This window comes from Euphorbia lathyris, chromosome 4, assembly GCF_963576675.1.
Source record: "Euphorbia lathyris chromosome 4, ddEupLath1.1, whole genome shotgun sequence".
NCBI lineage: Eukaryota > Viridiplantae > Streptophyta > Magnoliopsida > Malpighiales > Euphorbiaceae > Euphorbia > Euphorbia lathyris.
This window is the reverse complement of record NC_088913.1, coordinates 64,751,528-64,764,578: the sequence shown is the minus strand read 5'-3', so window position 1 is coordinate 64,764,578 and position 13,051 is coordinate 64,751,528.

Genomic DNA, 13,051 nt, shown 5'->3' with positions numbered 1-13,051 from the left:
GTCAGTTGTAGCTGATTTGTTGACGAGCTGCTCAGGTGGAGTTGGAATGGTTTGCACAGCAGCGTTGTCTACCTGCTCAGTTTCATTCGAGAGCTGAGTATTGACTTATGGACGAGTCAGCTCGAGATTGTCCTGAGTAGGAGTGTTTTCAGAGGCATGTTCATTCAGCTGAGCAGCAGGTTCTTCGATCACTTGCTCAGTTGAGGCATGAGCAGCGGTGTCGGCAGACTTCTGACCTTGAGGAGCGTCAACTTCGGCATGTTCTTGACTGCAAGAAACAAAGGCTTGTTTTTCCTTGACTGGCGAGGGTTTTGCAATTGGTTTGGAGAAGAAGTTGAACTCCAATGCAGTCATGTCAACAATGTTGAAACACCTTTCCACATAATTTTGATTTGACAAAATTGTTTAAGTATAATATATATACATATTCTAAACACACTAAAGTTTAAATGCTTTGATTTAATTCTACTAATGTGTTTGCTCAATGTTGAGTTGACATATTATAAGACATAAGAATCGAAGGGCCCAAGCCCATTGCGAAAGCCAAGGCCCAAGTCAAACAACTCAGTACACTCGGCCCGCGTATGTCAAGACGTTGCCGTTTTTGTTCAAAACGCAACTCAGCAATCGGAAGGATCTAGAAGACCTTCGGGAACAACTTCAAGATGAAGCTGCTGAGTAGTCTCGACAAAGCGTACAAGACAGCAGCTGGCAAAGGAAAACTTCCAGACAAAGTGTTTCCTCTTTTGGCAAAGTTCAGACGACACAGTATGCTGTCCAGTTGACTTTACCATAAAAGGAGAGACCATCTGCTGTGCTGACCGAGGACAGAAGATACACGATTGTGATTGGCCGAGAGCTCTGTGCAAGGCAGGATGACAACGACACATAGCCGTTTCCCTCCAACGGTTATTTCGAAATTCGAAATGACCGAATGACCAGACGTCTCTATAAATAGTGCCATCACAAGCTTCACAACATAAAGAACTTGATCAAGCCATTACGCTGACCAAATCTCTACAAGTTCTGCAAGCAAGAAGTAAAGCAAAATTCTTACACTACATTTTCATATCTGTGTAAAAGTCTAGAGTGATTGTAAATCGTCTAAAGTGTCTTAGCACATCTTTGTATTAGGACAAAAACACTTATCATTTCTAGAGATAGAAAGGAGAGGCTGAGTACTCGGTTTTAAGTACTCAGTGGAGAGATTAGGATTGAGTAGAAGTATAGAGGAAGGTACTCTTGTCATACTCAATTGCTGATATTGTAAAAGGTTTGAGGCTCTACCTTTAAAGAGCTCAGTAGAGGATTCGAAATCTCGGACGTGTTCCGGGGACAGGACGTAGGCTTAGAAGAAGCCGAACCTGGATAAATCTGCTGAGTGAAGTATTTCTAAACCTTTGACTCCTTATTTATATTGCTTGCTTAAACAATCAAAACTGAACAAGTCAAGAGGTCAAGTTGAGTTGTGCGCATTAAAACGTAAGAGCTCAGGAATAGACTCTAAGTGCTATCTCCTAACTCAAGCTAAGAAACTGACCTAGTCACCTGTTGACTAAGCCAGTATCTTGCTGTTTACTCAGCGCCGTTGTTCAAACCTTTTCTATAGTAAAAGAAGTCTGCCTAAATTGAGAAAAAGTTTAAATAGTTCCTAACCCCCCCCCTTGGAACTATACTTGCAACTAAATAAGGGACCAACAAGTGGTATCAGAGCTTAAAAGCTCACTGTAAAAGGTCTAACAACCTTGAGCTGATCCCTACCATGGGCGAAAACATCACTCGGTTTCTCCCTGGAAACCAAACAACTCAAATACTGCCTGAGGGGCTGTCCATTACTAGGCCTCCCCTATTCTTCGGGTCAAACTATACCTTCTGGAAGAATAGGATGAAAAACTTCATTCAGGCTACAAACATGAGTGCCTGGCTATCTATAGTCCAAGGGCCGTTTGTACCTGTTGAGGTTGTGGCTGGCCAAACAGTTATAAAAGCTGAGGCCAAATGGACAGAGGATGATCTTAAGAAGCTTCAAAACCATGCTTCGGCTATCAATATGCTTCACTGTGCGCTCGATGCTGCAGAATATAACAAAATCTCAGGTTGTGAGTCGGCACAAGAGATTTGGAAGAAGCTGGAAGTCACCTACGAGGGAACAAACAAAGTAAAAGAATCCAAGGTGAATCAGCAGATGAGACTGTACGAGCTGTTCGAGATGAACAATGATGAGGGCATTTTAGACATGAACGCAAGGTTCACCAACATCATTAATGAGCTCAAGAGACTTGGGAAAATCTTCACTGAGGAAGAACAAGTCAAAAAGATACTCAGGAGTCTTCCAAAAGACTGGCAATCAAAGAAGACAGCAGTTGAGGAAGCTCAGGATTTAACCACCTACAAATATGGCGAACTCATCGGTTCATTGCTGACCCATGAGATATCCATGAAAAACTTTGAGGTGAAGGAAAAATCTGATGACAAGAAGCAGAAGTCACTTGTCATGAAGGCTGACTCCACTGACGGGAGTTCAACTGATGATGAGGAGATGGCCATGTTCACAGGAAAGATGAAGAGGTTGTTCAGGAAGAACGACAAATATTCTAAAAAGCCTTACAAAAAGTTTGATAAGTATAAGGCTGACTCAAGCGACAGCAAATACAGAAAGGACAGCTCAAAGCCCATTACATGCTTTGAGTGCCATCAAGCTGGCCATATTAGGTCAAACTGTCCCACGCTGAGGAAAGACAAGAAGAGTGGGAAGAAGGCAATGGTGGCTACTTGGAGTGACAGTGATGAATCTTCATCAACAGAAACTGAGGCCACCGAGTCAGCGAAGATATGCTTTATGGCTGACGAACTTGTTGAGCCATGCGTCTCTGAGCATGCTGACCCATCCATCGCATCAGATGATGAAGAGCAATCAAATGAGGTAATTTCTCTTCCCCAGCTCAGAAACGATATGGTTAATGCCCTGAGTGATCTCTATACACTTGTTAAGAAGTGTAATAAAAAGGTTAGAGCACTCAGCAGGCGCTGTGACGAAGTGGAAGAGGTCAAACTGAGTGACCTCAGATACCTTCTTCAGGATAATTCGACTCTGCATGATAACATGAAGATCATGCATAAGTATGTGTCTGAAGTCCAGTCAGTTTCAAAGAAACTGAGGAAGGACGTCACAACCATCCAGAACCAACTAAAGGTTCCTAAGAAAAATAACATTCCTCTGAGAACTCAGTACCAAGGTACTCAGCAGAGATGGAATCCCCAGCGAAAAGTCCAGTGTGACTTTTGTGGGAAGTTAGGACACACTACTAAAGTGTGCTGGCACGCTCAGCACTGGGGTGCTGACAAGTCAGTAAAAAATCCTAAACATAAGGTCAGTTGTGACTTCTGTGGAAAGAATGGCCATATTGTCTATGTATGTCGCCATAAAATAAAATATGATGTTATACCTGTTGCACCTAACAAGTCAGGACCCAAAAAGAATTGGGTACCTAAAAGTAACTAGTTACAATGCAGGTAAGCCTGAGATGTGCCGAGAAGTCAAAGATGTGGTATATTGACAGCGCATGCTCAAGGCATATGACGGGGGATGAAACTCAGTTCATCACGTTTGAACGTAAACGAGGAGGGAGTGTAAGTTTTGGAGACAACAAGAAGGGTAAGATAGTAGGCTCAGGAACCATCGGAGGTAATCCTACTATTGAATCTGTCTCCCTAGTCAGCGGACTCAAATATAACTTACTCAGCGTAGCTCAGCCATGTGACAATGGGAGAAAAGTTATATTTGATGCTACTGGATGTAAAATATACGAGGGAAAAACTAATGAGTTAATTTTAACTGCCCCTCGGATAGATAATGTCTTTATGCTAGACTTAGAGAAAAAGTTTTCAAAAACTGTGTGCTTAGTAACAAAGGAAGAAAATTCCTGGCTATGGCATAGGAGACTTGGTCATGTAAGCATGGACCTCCTGGCCAAACTAGCAAAAAAGCAATTGGTTGAGGGACTGCCTGAACTTAAATTTCAAAAAGATCAATTATGCCATGCTTGCCAAGCTGGAAAACAAACCAAACAATCTTTTCACAGTAAAAACATTGTCTCAACTAAACGTCCGTTAGAATTACTACACTTGGATCTCTTTGGTCCAGTCCAGCCGCTGAGTCTGGGTGGAAGAAGATTTTCCTTGGTCATTGTAGATGATTTCTCTCGGTATACGTGGGTTATCTTGCTGACCATCAAGGATGAGACCTTTGAGACATTTTCAAATTTGGTTAGAAAAATTGAAAATGAAAAAGACCTAAAATTAGCTCATATCCGTAGTGATAACGGTGGAGAATTCAAAAACCAAAAGTTTGTTGAATTCTGTGAAGCCAGCGGCATTGACCACAATTTTTCTGCTCCTAGAACACCTCAGCAAAATGGGGTTGTAGAAAGGAAGAACAGAACTCTGGTTGAAATAGCCAGGACAATGCTGGATGAGTATAGGCTTCCAAAGTATTTTTGGGGAGAGGCTGTTAACACAGCATGCTACATTCTTAATAGGGCTCTAGTTAGACCTATACTCAAGAAAACCCCCTATGAACTTTGGAAAGGACGAAAGCCCAATATTGGATACTTTCGTGCCTTTGGCTGTAGATGTTTTATTTTAAATACCAAAGATAGCTTAGCAAAGTTTGATTCAAAAGCTGATGAAGCTATCTTTCTAGGCTACTCAACAAACAGCAAAGCATACAGAGTTTTTAATAAGCGAACTCAAGTTTTAGAAGAGTCAATACATGTAGAGTTCGATGAAACTGACCCTGCAGGTAGATACCAGCCGCTGACCGAAGATGATCCAAACTCAGTAACCATCGCTGACTCAGACCCAGCTACTGAGTCATTCACGAAAAGGCTGACCAAGAGTAAGAGTGAACCTAAGATTACTTTTACTGACCCATCTACTTCTGCAGAGATTGTTGAAACAGGAACAGCACAAGACATGAATCTACCCAAAGAAATAAAGATTCCAAGAGGGCACTCTGAAAGTGCAATCCTTGATTCTGCTGGGAATACCCTGATGACGAGGAATCAACTCAGGAAGTACCTCAGCAATGTTGCTTTCGTCTCAGTACAAGAACCGAAGAATTTCGCTGAAGCTGAGTACGATGAATTCTGGATGAACGCAATACAAGAGGAGCTCGATCAATTTCGAAGAAATGATGTATGGGAGTTAGTGCCTCATCCAAAGAGTCAAAAGACCATCGAAATAAGATGGGTCTTCAGGAACAAGATGGACGAACAAGGAAATGTAGTCAGGAACAAAGCAAGGCTTGTAGCTCAGGGCTACAGTTAGCAAGAAGGTATAGACTACGGTGAGACCTTTGCCCCAGTGGCAAGGCTAGAGGCAATTAGAATATTATGTGCATATGCATCTTACATGAATTTTAAATTATTCCAAATGGATGTCAAAAGTGAATTTCTTAATGGAGTTATAAACGAGGAGGTTTATGTAAATCAACCTCCAGGTTTTGAGGACCCTAAGTTCCCAAACCATGTTTACAAACTCAAAAAGGCTCTGTACGGCCTCAAGCAAGCACCACGTGCTTGGTACGAGAGGCTGACCAGTTTCCTGCTGACTAGAAATTACGTCAGGGGCAAAGCTGATACAACCTTATTCATTAAGAAAAAGGGTAAAGATACCCTGCTGGCCCAAATTTATGTTGATGATATAATATTTGGTGCAACTAACGAATCAATGTGCAAGGAGTTTAGCAAACAAATGCAGACTGAGTTTGAAATGTCTATGATGGGAGAACTCAACTTCTTCCTCGGTCTTCAAATTAAACAAGGAAAGAATGGCATCTTCATCAGTCAAGCCAAATATGCCAAGGAGATCTTAAAGAAATATGACTTGGAAAATTGCAAGCCAATATCCACTCCTATGGGCACTGACACTGTCCTCTGCGCTGATGAGAATGGTAAGTCAGTAGACAGCAAGTTATATCGAGGTATGATAGGCTCTCTACTTTACTTAACAGCAAGTAGACCGGACATTCAGTTTTCAGTATGCTACTGTGCTAGATATCAATCTAACCCTAAGGAATCTCATTACATTGCTGTAAAAAAGAATCCTTAGATATTTGCAAAGCTCAATGAACGCAGGTTTGTGGTATCCAAATACTCATGATTTTACACTTATCGGATACACTGACGCTGACTATGGACGAGATAAGCTGGAACGTAAAAGCACCTCTGGAGGATGCCACTTCTTAGGAAGCTGTCTTGTATCCTGGTTCAGTAAAAAGCAGGCATCAGTAGCCTTGTCCACCACTGAAGCTGAGTACATTGCTGCTGGTCATTGTGTTGCTCAAGTCCTATGGATCAAGCAACAACTTGAAGATTATGGTGTTCAAACGAAGACAATTGAGGTCAAATGTGACAACAAAAGTGCAATTGATCTGTCCAAGAACCCAATTCAACACAGCAGAATGAAGCATGTCAGCATCAGACATCACTTCATTAGAGACCATGTACTCAAGGGTGAGATCAAGCTGACCTTTGTCCCAACGGACGAACAGCTTGCGGATATCTTCACGAAGCCACTGGCTCGTGAGCAGTTCAGCATACTGAGAGAAGCAATTGGTATGTTTAATCCTCTTCAGTGAATTCCTGTGCTAAATGAATATGAATGCTGAGTGAATTACATACTGAATGATTTATTGTTTGCTGAGTTACTCATCGGAACTGTCTGAATATACAATAACTGAGTAAAACTTGCATACTGAGTAAATTAGTTTAGAACTTGAACTTAAAATCATCCTTAAATACTGCACTGACCACTCAGAATATCAAACGCTTGACATTCTAAATACTGAGTGATTAATCCGTTAGCATAAATGCAAAGCACGTGTATAGCCTAGGATGACGTATTCGCCGTAATGTGTCATAAATGCCAGGATCGTTGTCGGTACATGATCCCAAGGCAAAACTGACACATGGATTCGATTAAGATCCACACGGATCAATTCGTCTATAAATTATGGGTATTTCCCCATCTTTTACTCTTTACGCTTAATCAATTCTTAAGGCAAAGAAATCACTTAGAACTTCTTTTCTCTCAAATTCCTCTAATTCCTCCATCCTCGAAGAATGACTAAGTTATCCTTCAAAGTCTCCGGTGCCGGCCACCAAAAGTCCAGCTCCGATGAACCTTCACAAAACCCTTCTACACCGAGCAAGGGTAAAACTGGCCAAACTTCTGGCAAAGAGAAAGCTGTTAAGATCAGGACCTACTCCAAGGTCTTCGACAATATATCTGAATGGAAGGTAGAACCCTCCAGATGGGTTTCGGAGCACTTTGTACAGAACGAACAGCCATTTGCCGAATGGATAGCAAAAAACGAATGGACTGGGCTGTTCTCGGTCAGGGATGAGACCTATCCTGACCTAGTAAGAGAATTTTACCACAACTTCAAGGTTGCCAGTGACTCCGCCGACTACCTAAGCACTGAAGTAAAAGGGAAAACCATCTTCATCAACCCTCTGTACATAGGAAATCTCCTCCAGCTCAAAACTGAGGGAGCAAGGCTGAGGAAGTCAGGAGATCAGGACAAGACTGATTACGCCCATTCCTTCTGCAAACCTAAGGGTTACTCAGGAGAGGTCTCAGCATCTTCAATGGGTCAGCACCAGAAGATGGCTCACTACCTGTTGAGCTATTTTATTTACCCAAAGATCAACTGCACTACATCAGCAACAAACTTTGAATAGTGCTTCATATGGCACATGCTGACGTACACCCCCATCAACATGCCGGTCTTCTTAGTTGCTGGGTTCCTACGCAGCACGGGTACGCTGAGGCTTGGGTCACTCATAACTCGAATTCTTCTTGACCATAAGATTGATCTCGAAGGCGAGGAATCCTTCAAAGGAACTGAGATCATAGCTGCCTCGCTGAGGGCACTTAAATTTGGGCAGCCCTTGAAGAAAGGAAAAGCAGCAGTTGCTGCTGCTGCTGGCCAAGCTGGCCAAACTGAGGAAACTGTTGCTGAGCCTAAGAAAGGGAGAAGAACTAAGGCTCCAGCTTCTCGCAAGAGAAAATCTACTGAGTCACCAAATGTTGAGTCTCCTGCAAAGAGGCAGAGGTCAGCTGGAAAGTCAGCTGAAAAGAGAACCAGGCAAGATGAGCCTGGAACTGAGGAAGCTGCTGAACTACCTCAGAAGAAGCAAAAGACTTCAACACTGGCACCTCTGGACGTTATACCAACCGACTTTATTATACCGAGTGATTCTCATTTCACTCAATGCCAGGGTACTGATGCTGAGGAAACTAAGGTCCAGTTAGATGACCACTTCATCTCCCAAGTTGAGGAAGAACTTGATGGAGACAGCACTGCTGAAGAAGAAGAAGCTGAAGCCAACGGTCAGGATGACGCTGATGAGTCTGTGGAATATGACAGCGAAATCGAGGTTGAAAATGCTAACACTGGGTTAGAGTGTGGAGCTGTGCAAACTGACACCGAGTTAGCTGCTGGAGTTGAGCAAGTTGAGCATGCTGACCAGACCCATACTGAGCACAAGGAACCTTCTCCTACTCACTCAGAAGAACCTGCTCATCATACCACTCCACCGCGTAGAAGGCGAAAGCTGGTTAAGGCCAGTGAAGTGATGGTCAGTGAACTTCTTGTGCAATCACCATCTATTCCTGAACTTGTCCTCTCTAAGACAACAAAGGACCCTTCTATTGTTCAACTAAAGTTTTTCAAACGGCCATCAACTTCCTCTACTACAACGTCGTTGGAAAAACAAGCCTCTGTTTCTTCTCAACAGGAACATGCCGACTATAACACTTCAACCACTTCAACAAGTCAGGTTGAACCAACCACTGTCCATGCTGTCTCCTCAAGCATGGTGCTGACTCCCCATCTTTCTGCTGTCAGCACAGACAGTGTTCGGGTTATGTCTTCCATCAACAACCTCTCTGCTGATCAATCAACAATTCCTTCAACTCAAGTGCAAATTGAGCCAACTCATCCAGTCACTGACCAGGGTACTCCTTTCACTCCACCTTCTTCTGATCATACTGATGTACATCGGGATGCCACTGAGTTCGAGAAAAAGCTCATTGACTCAGTGCAAGCACTCATCCACGATCTTCAACATTCCGCTTCGCCTGCTGCTAGATCTTCAATTCCTGAGACAACTCAGCTCTCCCAGGTCACTCTACTTCTCAACGAAGTCAAGGGACTCAAGGATCTGCTGAATGTCGTCTTGTCATTCCAAGCCCAGCAAGCTAAGCAGGATTCACTTGCCAAGTTGGCAGAGATATAGCTGTCAACAATTCAACATCTGAACTCTCTCCATCAGCAAGTTCAGAAGTTGTCTGCTGTGAACACTGACTACGCCACTTCCTCAGAACTCAAGATGCTTTTTGCTCAGCTTCATACTGAGCAACTTAAGACAAATGAGCAAATGGTGTCCTATAGTCAGTGCTCAGTCGAGCAAATCGGTGAGGCCATCAGGCTACTTAACCTCAACAAACAAGAGATGGATACTGACGCGTTGAAACAGAATGAGTTGCTATCTCTCGCACAGCAATCCTTCAATCACATCCATCATAATAATATCGAGCGTCATCATTATGACTCAGCTCTCTTGAAAACTTTCTACCAAGTCTTTGCTGGCCTCTCTGAAGCTCTCATCTGGCAAGCCAAAGCTCAAGCTTTCAGTGTAAATATGCTCAGTGCTGTTGATCTTCATATACCAGTAGAAGTATCAGCTGATGGAGTTGCCATTTTTGATGGCGTAAACGAAAGTGCTGACAAACTAAAAGAGCTTTCATAAGAACTTTCTCGTGCTGTCTTAACCGATGCGTTCAAGCTCCCTGAAGTTAACAAAATGGGGGAGAAAGCGCAAGCTGCCAGAGCTCAGCATGAGCGACGTCAGTACAAGTGAAGTCAGTCACAGGGCAAGAAAAAGAAATAGATAGGCTAGGTCTTAACATTTGTAATCTATGTGCTATGTTTATTTCTTTTGCTGTGTAACTGCTGACTTCTTTCAACTTATATATCATACTTACTTTTCTTATTCAAATACTGAGTTATGATATATGCTAATAAGTACTGAGTTATTATGTATCTTCATTTATATCAGCCTTGTTTAACACTTATAATATTTGACTAAATGATATGCTGATAACATGTTTGACATGAACCTATACACTTATGAAATATTCTGATAAGAACTCATTGAACAACAAATTACTCAGCGCGCTCTATATGTTTAAAAACTTCCGCCTAACACTGAGTAAATAGAATATGTGATATAGCTGACCTATATCTGAAAACTGACCTTAGACTTACTCATTTAAATCCTTAAATGTCTTAAGAAAAACTAAGTCAGTAGCTCAACCCTTACGGGGGAGTTTGCTTAATTATACTAGGTCAACTATCATGGGGGAGCTCATACTGAGTTCCTTGCTGAACAGTTTTGCCAATATCAAAATGGGGGAGTTTGTTGAAACACCTTTCCACATAATTTTGATTTGACAAAATTGTTTAAGTATAATATATATACATATTCTAAACACACTAAAGTTTAAATGCTTTGATTTAATTCTACTAATGTGTTTGTTCAATGTTGAGTTGACATATTATAAGACATAAGAATCGAAGGGCCCAAGCCCATTGCGGAAGCCAAGGCCCAAGTCAAACAACTCAGTATACTCGGCCCGCGTATGTCAAGACGTTGCCGTTTTTGTTCAAAACGCAACTCAGCAATCGGAAGGATCTAGAAGACCTTCGGGAACAACTTCAAGATGAAGCTGCTGAGTAGTCTCGACAAAGCGTACAAGACAGCAGCTGGCAAAGGAAAACTTCCAGACAAAGTGTTTCCTCTTTTGGCAAAGTTCAGACGACACAGTATGCTGTCCAGTTGACTTTACCATAAAAGGAGAGACCATCTGTTGTGCTGACCGAGGACAGAAGATACACGATTGTGATTGGCCGAGAGCTCTGTGCAAGGCAGGATGACAATGACACATAGTCGTTTCCCTCCAACGGTTATTTCGAAATTCGAAATGACCGAATGACCAGACGTCTCTATAAATAGTGCCATCACAAGCTTCACAACATACAGAACTTGATCAAGCCATTACGCTGACCAAATCTCTACAAGTTCTGCAAGCAAGAAGCAAAGCAAAATTCTTACACTACATTTTCATATCTGTGTAAAAGTCTAGAGTGATTGTAAATCGTCTAAAGTGTCTTAGCACATCTTTGTATTAGGACAAAAACACTTATCATTTCTAGAGATAGAAAGGAGAGGCTGAGTACTCGGTTTTAAGTACTCAGTGGAGAGATTAGGATTGAGTAGAAGTATAGAGGAAGGTACTCTTGTCATACTCAATTGCTAATATTGTAAAAGGTTTGAGGCTCTACCTTTAAAGAGCTCAGTAGAGGATTCGAAATCTCGGACGTGTTCCGGGGACAGGACGTAGGCTTAGAAGAAGCCGAACCTGGATAAATCTGCTGAGTGAAGTATTTTTAAACCTTTGACTCCTTATTTATATTGCTTGCTTAAACAATCAAAACTGACCAAGTCAAGAGGTCAAGTTGAGTTGTGCGCATTAAAACGTAAGAGCTCAGGAATAGACTCTAAGTGCTATCTCCTGACTCAAACTAAGAAACTGACCTAGTCACCTGTTGACTAAGCCAGTATCTTGCTGTTTACTCAGCACCGCTGTTCAAACCTTTTCTTTAGTAAAAGAAGTCTGCCTAAATTGAGAAAAAGTTTAAATAGTTCCTAACCCCCCCCCTTGGAACTATACTTGCAACTAAATAAGGGACCAACAAACAATAGGATCACGCAGTGGAGAGTCGTCTAGCACATCAAACACGGGTGGTTAGCGTGACTTCCTTTTGAATCTTTTATCAATGCCTTATTTGGATAGTTTTGGAGAAGGGGTTTGGTCAGCAGAGATGGTGTTTTTTGACTTAGGAGAGGTATCAAGATGGTCGTCCTCAGCCCGTTCTTCAACAGTCGTGGTGTCAACAGGGGACTAAGTTTCTGGCTCAGTAGCCTGTTCTTTAGGAGTTGAGTTGCTCGGTGCATTCTTCTTTATCTTCCCAGCAGAGACAGACTTATCCTATTAATTATGAGGAGTTGTTTCAATACCACCATCAGTTTCCTGAGCTCGCAGGAAGAAGGAGTCCTTTGGAACAGTAAAATCCAGAGGAGTTGAGTTCAATGGTTTAACTCTAGAAGCCTTCTTCCTCTTTAGGGGTGGCTCAGTGTCCTCCGGTTCATCCTCAGTTTCTGGGACAGCGGCAAGACGTTTTTGAGAAGCCTTAGCAGGCACAGCTTTCTTCTTAGCTGACTCAGCTGGAGAAGGTTTGGCCATCACCACTTTAATTCTCTTGGCAGTCTGGATTGCCGGCTTAGCTTTCTGTGCAGCTGACGTGTCTTCCTTTCTCTTTTTCCCTTTACTGGGAAGCTCAATTTCCTCTTCATCTTCTATCACAGTTTCTTTTCCTTTCTTTGATTTGGATTTGAAAGGAAGGTTGTGTGCTAGTCCAGCGAGGATCTCAACAGTGATTTTCGTCCCCACTACACTTTCTTCACCTTTGAAGCTGATCTTATGATCCTTGAGGATCTCGGTGATGAGTGATCCCATTCGAAGAGCTCAGTCCTTCGTTGAAATGCTCCGATAAAAAACACAGACATATTCAGAGGTTTGTAGTTCAGCATGTGCCAGAGGAAGCACTGCTCGAAGTTGGATGCGAAAGATGTGGCGTTGACCTTTGGGAACAAGTAGTTGGTCAGGATGTAGTGGGCTTGTCTTTGATGCTGACTGAGTGAAGTGCACGAGACTTCACCTACATGTCCTTCTGGCTTACAGAACTCAGCAGTGTACTTGACTCGTTTATAGTCATTGGTTTTCCTTAATTCAGCTCCTTCCTCCTTTAAGTCTAAGAGTGTGGCCAGGTATAAGGGGTTGATGATGATTTGTTTGTTATTTACGTATGTGACCATGAAATCAACATTGTCTTTTGCAACCAGTAAATTTGAGTAGAACT